This window comes from Salmo trutta, chromosome 28, assembly GCF_901001165.1.
Source record: "Salmo trutta chromosome 28, fSalTru1.1, whole genome shotgun sequence".
In the NCBI taxonomy this organism is placed as follows: domain Eukaryota; kingdom Metazoa; phylum Chordata; class Actinopteri; order Salmoniformes; family Salmonidae; genus Salmo; species Salmo trutta.
The window spans coordinates 38,248,821-38,254,820 of record NC_042984.1 but is presented as its reverse complement, the minus strand read 5'-3'; positions in this window follow the sequence as shown (position 1 = coordinate 38,254,820).

Below are 6,000 nucleotides of genomic sequence, written 5' to 3'. Positions count from 1 at the left end.
TCACCTGGACACACCTACTTCCACTCGATCTTACTCTCTCACACGGTCTCCTCTCTGTCTCTCTCGCTCTCTCCCTGCGTTCGCTCTCTCTCTGATGAGGGTGGTCAGAGGGTGTGGAATATTCTACTGTGATTCTTAAGTATGAAGGGAGGCCTTCACGGTGCGCTTGAACCCTCCATCTCGAAGGGGCTACGCATGAGAGAGTGGGTGTGTGAACGTTTTTTTTTTGACAGCTCTCTCCTCTCATTCCTCAAGGTACTCAGTTTTGAATGATAGTTTGAGCACAGTTGATAGGTTTCTGTATGCCATTCAGATTTAATCGTGAATATCTGGGTCTACAGTTCGTGTATGTTGGAGGGAGGTATTGAATAGAGTAGGATCATCAGGAGTCACTGTACTTCACTTTTACTTCACTTCACTTCACTGATTTACAGTATCGTAGGTCACAGAGATACACAGCTGTAGATTCTCCGTTTGAGGAAGTTAATGGTCAATGTCAGAGGGTTGTGGGTAGGGCTGTTGCGGTGAGCGTATTACCGCCACACCAGCGGTCACCAGTCATGAAGGCAGTCAAATTCCAAGTGACCGTTTAGTCACGGTAATTAGCGTTCTCCAGCCTCTGATGCTCATTAGTAGCCTACCAAACTTGCTAACTGCCTGGTACTCAGCACTCTATTGTCCCTCTAATCACTCAGACATCAATGCAAATGAAATTGAAAATCTAATCCAACACTTCATGAGAGCCATGGAGCTCATGTTGCGACACATTTCTATAGGCTATGCAATTGCGCGAGAAAACAGAGTGATGGCCACTATTCAAAGAGGATGATCCCATCGGCTTTCTATAGGCTAGGCCTATTATATTTATTTCTCAATTTCCCTAATATTAAGCACATTGCTAGTCTTTACAACAGGAATATAGCCTACTTGGGTGGCATGAAAATGAACCATGGGAATAGCGTCCTCCTGTAACGTGTACGCTAATAATCGGGAAGCAAGTACAGGGAGTGAATTTCTAAAATAAACAAACACGGAACCTAACAAGAAACATGAGTAGCGTACAGATATGAAACATATAAACAGAGTCAATAATGCCTGAGGAAAGAACCAAAGGGAGTGGCCAATATCGGGGGGGTAATCAGAAAGGTGATGGAGTCCAGGTGAGTCTCATGAGGCGCAGGTGCACGTAACGATGGTGACAGGTGTGCGTAATAATGAGTAAACTGGTGACAAGGAGCGGCAGAGAGGAGGAGCGGTAGTAGATGTGACAGTACCGCCTCCCTGACACGTGGCTCCAGCCGCAGGCTGCCGACCAGAGGGAGGGTCCCGAGGACCAGGAGCGGGCCGATCGCTTCTGCTGAGGCGCGGGAACCTGCAGAGCCGGCCCGAGGCGTGGGAGCCTGCAGAGCCGGCCCGAGGCACGGGAGCCTGACGAGCCGGCCGTGGCATCCCCGGTAGCTTCGGAAATGGAAGCCTGACGAGCCAACCGAGGCTTGAGAACCAGTCGAGTCAGCTGAGGTATGGAAGCCTGACAAGCTAGCTGAGGCATCCCTGGTAAAGTGGTTCCTCCTTTACAAGTTGCGAGCTTACACCGCGGGACTTAGAGGTACCCAGCATCACAGCTTCATTGCTCCAGACAACCGCAAGGGGGAGTTAGAGCACTCATTATGCATTTGGTTCCCAAGGTTTTTATATCACCAATCATATCAAGTGGTTCCAATGACGAATTTGACGCAAGCCACCTGTCGCTGGTGACTTTCTTCAGCAAAGATGGCTGACAAAACATTACTGAGGAAGCAAATGTAAGTAATTATAACGTCAACGAGTCAAGCAAAAAATGTACAATTGAGAGGAATATGTTAGTTAATGTAGAGACAAACGATTGTGCATATTTGTTTGTTATAAATTTTGTTATAATTTACGAAAATTGCTATTTAGCAAGTTAGCTGACTAGCTAACATTAGCCAGCTAGCTAGCTAGCTAGTGTTATGACATGAGTATGAACTTGTAATTTGTGTTGTTTAATGTTTTAGGGACTCCTGAGAAAGCCAGCAAACCAGACTGTCATTTTGTGAAACAGTGGATGTAAAGAATCTAGCTAGCTAAAGCATTTACTGCAAATTAAATGTACAATTGTGTAAGCTTGCCATGCAATGCAGCTGAAGTAACATAGCTAGCTAACCATTTACTTGCTTATTGTGTAGTGGAGGATAAAAATAATTGTATGCCTATGGATGTGTAGCTAGCTACAGTATGTAGCTGATCTGTGTATGGACCCTAACTCTTTTGGTATGAACATTAGTTCAGAATCTAGTTCAGATCTATGAACCTCAGCTATCATAGTTGTTGTGTCGACTTCAAGTCTGAATGGCATTAATGAAGCCTATGGATTGAGTGGAATACAATAACTTTATTGTGCCAAGGATGCAAGTCCTATATACATGTAGTTATTACCACGCATGAGATCCCCCACATTGTAGTCTGTACATTGAATATATTCACTGATCATGTACTCTTCATTGGCAAATAAAGTTGCGGTTCAGGCATGAATCTCTGAGACATTCTTTTTCAGTCATATCCAATATCAGGTGTATCAAACTCAATTTTTTGAATGATGCTGTGTCTGCATGTAGGTATTACAATTATACACTTCAACAGTGTTTACCACTCCTGCTCCTGGGACAATGATCAATGATTACACATTGTAACTATGCAATAGACTAGACTAGAAACGACATGTTCAATCTGTACTTCAATGCACATATGGTGTGCATTATAAAAAAAGAGGAAGAAAAAGGAGGTGGGGAGAGAGTGTCACGACTTCCACCAAAGGTGGCTCCTCTCCCTGTTCGGGCGGTGCTCGGCGGTCGTCGTCGCCGGTCTACTAGCTGCCACCGATCCATTTTTCCTTTTTGTTTGTGTCTGTCTGTTTTTTTCACACCTGTGTTCATTTAGTTGATTTCGGTGGGTTTATTTACACCCCGCTGCCTGCTAGTCTTTGTGCGGGATTGTTTGTATGTGTTCTACGTTAGGTGTGCGTGTCTGCACCACGGGGTTTTTGTTTTATTCGGTAGTGTTACCGCTTTCGAGACTTTGTTTAGGAGTCGAGGTTTCTCCTCCGTGTGTGTAATTAGTTTCCCTGTGTGTGGCGACTTCGTTTTGTGCGTATTTTTCCCTCATGTTGTTATTGAGTTCGGGACTACCATAATAAACGTTTTGTGCCTCTGGAACTTCCTTGCTCTCCTGCTCCTGATTCCTGCACCCCCCTCCTACTAGGAGGCATTGTAACAGAGAGGTGTAGAAGACAGAAAGGGAAAGAGTTAAGAGCAGAGGAGCAGGGAAGACAGCATATGATTAATGAATTACAGTGCTACCCTAATTTTCTCTCAGTTCATCACAATTACATAGTGTCTCTACCGGTGTCTCCTAAACAGCTTTGGGCCCCCAGTTGGCCAGAAGGTTATCTTAACCTGTAACTAGAATATGCATAACCTGTAACCTTAACCTGTAACTAGAATATGCATATGCATAACCCAGTAACTAGAATATACATATTATTATTGGCTTTGGATAGAAAACACCCTAAAGTTTCTAAAACTGTTTGAATGGTGTCTGTGAGTATAACAGAACTCATATGGCAGGCAAAAACCTGAGAAGATTTCATGCAGGAAGTGGCCTGTCTGACAAGGTGTTGTTCTTCTTGCCTCTGTTTATTGAAGACTGAGGATCTTTGCTGTAACGTGACACTTCCTACGGCTCCCATAGGCTCTCAGAGCCCGGGAAAAAGCTGAACGATATCGAGGCAGCCTCTGGCTGAAACACATAATCGCCTTTGACAAGTGGCCGATCAGAGGACAATGGGCTTAGGCGCGTGCCCGAGTCGACCCCGTGCTTTATTTTCTTTCGTCTGTTTACCTAATTGCAGATTCCCGGTCGGAATATTATTTTTACGAGAAAAATGGCATAAAAATTGATTTTAAACAGCGGTTGACATGCTTCGAAGTACGGTAATGGAATATTTAGAATTTTTTTGTCACGAAATGTGCCGTGCGCGTCACCCTTATTTACCATTCGGATAGTGTCTTGAACGCACAAACAAAACGCCGCTGTTTGAACATAACTATGGATTATTTGGGACCAAACCAACATTTTTTATTGAAGTAGAAGTCCTGGGAGTGCATTCTGACGAAGAACACCAAAGGTAATCAAACTTTTCTAATAGTAAATCGGAGTTTGGTGAAGGCTAAACTTGCTGGGTGTCTAAATAGCTAGCATTGTGATGCCGGGCTATCTACTTAGAATATTGCAAAATGTGCTTTCACCGAAAAGCTATTTTAAAATCGGACATATCGAGTGCATAGAGAAGTTCTGTATCTATAATTCTTAAAATAATTTATGTTTTTTGCGAACGTTTATTGTGAGTAATTTAGTAAATTGTTAGTAAATTCGGCGGAAGTTTGCGGGGGGGTATGCTAGTTCTGAACGTCACATGCTAATGTAAAAAGTTGGTTTTTGATATAAATATGAACTTGATTGAACAAAACATGCATGTATTGTATAACATAATGTCCTAGGGTTGTCATCTGATGAAGATCATCAAAGGTTAGTGCTGCATTTAGCTGTCTTCTGGGTTTATGTGACATTATATGCTAGCTTGAAAAATGGGTGTCTGATTATTTCTGGCTGGGTACTCTGCTGACATAATCTAATGTTTTGCTTTCGTTGTAAAGCCTTTTTGAAATCGGACAGTGTGGTTAGATTAACGAGAGTCTTGTCTTTAAAATGCTGTAAAATAGTCATATGTTTGAGAAATTGAAGTAATAGCATTTCTAAGGTATTTGAATAACGCGCCACAGGATTCCACTGGCTGTTACGTAGGTGGGACGATTTCGTCCCGCCGGCCCTAGAGAGGTTAAGAGCGGGTGAGGTGGCGATGACGGGAATGGCTTCCTCTCTCAATTCAAAACATACCTGCAGACAAGAGACAAATAGAGAGAGAGAGAGAGGATGATTAAGCCTTGTTTTTTTTATTCTAACACGGTCAGTCATCATAATCATCAGGACGTGAAATGCAAAACTGACCTTGGATCATTAACTCTGGGACTACTACATCTCTGTCTGTATTTCAATGTAAAGCATCTCTTTAATAATACTTTCTGTTGACCCGACCAAGTGACCTCTCACCTATGATCATGCTGTGCCCTCTGTGTCAGCCAGTTCAGATACGGGAGGGGTTCACCAACACAGCTGATATAACCTAGAGGACTTAGGGAGAGGGGTCAGAGGGATGAAGTGAAGGAGAGAGACCTGATATTGAGAGAACAAGGTAGTTAATGAGACTGTGTTCAACAGGAATCTGTGTGTGTGTGTAGTCTCACCTGGTGTCCACACTAAGTGGCTACAGAGTACTTTATGCTAAAAAACAGACACATTAGGACAAACAATAGAAGATAATGTCATTATTAGACTTTTACATTACCAGATCATTTTGAATTACTAAAGTATAATATCCCTTATAACAAATATTGATAACATTGGATAGAGAAGCTTGATGATGACTTGATCATTTGAATCAGCTGTGTAGTGCTAAGGCAAAAACAAAAATGTACACCCCTTTGAGTCCCCAGGACCAGGACTGAGAACCGCTGCTCTTCATTGGGACCTCTTAATCTGCAGACAGGCTTTCACAGCTCTCTGTATCTGAGGACAGAAAACCTCACAAGAAATAGACTTCATTATACTCCTTCAGTTTGACAGCTGGGCCTGCTATCCTTTCACCCTCATCCATGGCTGTTAGCTAGCTATCTACACATGTATTTTACAGTGTTAACCTCTATGAGCACCTACTCAACAGCCAGTGGAATCCCGTGGCGCGATATTCAAATACCTTAGAAATGCTATTACTTCAATTTCTCAAACATATGACTATTTTACACCATTTTAAAGACAAGACTCTCGTTAATCTAACCACACTGTCCGATTTCAAAAAGGCTTTACAAC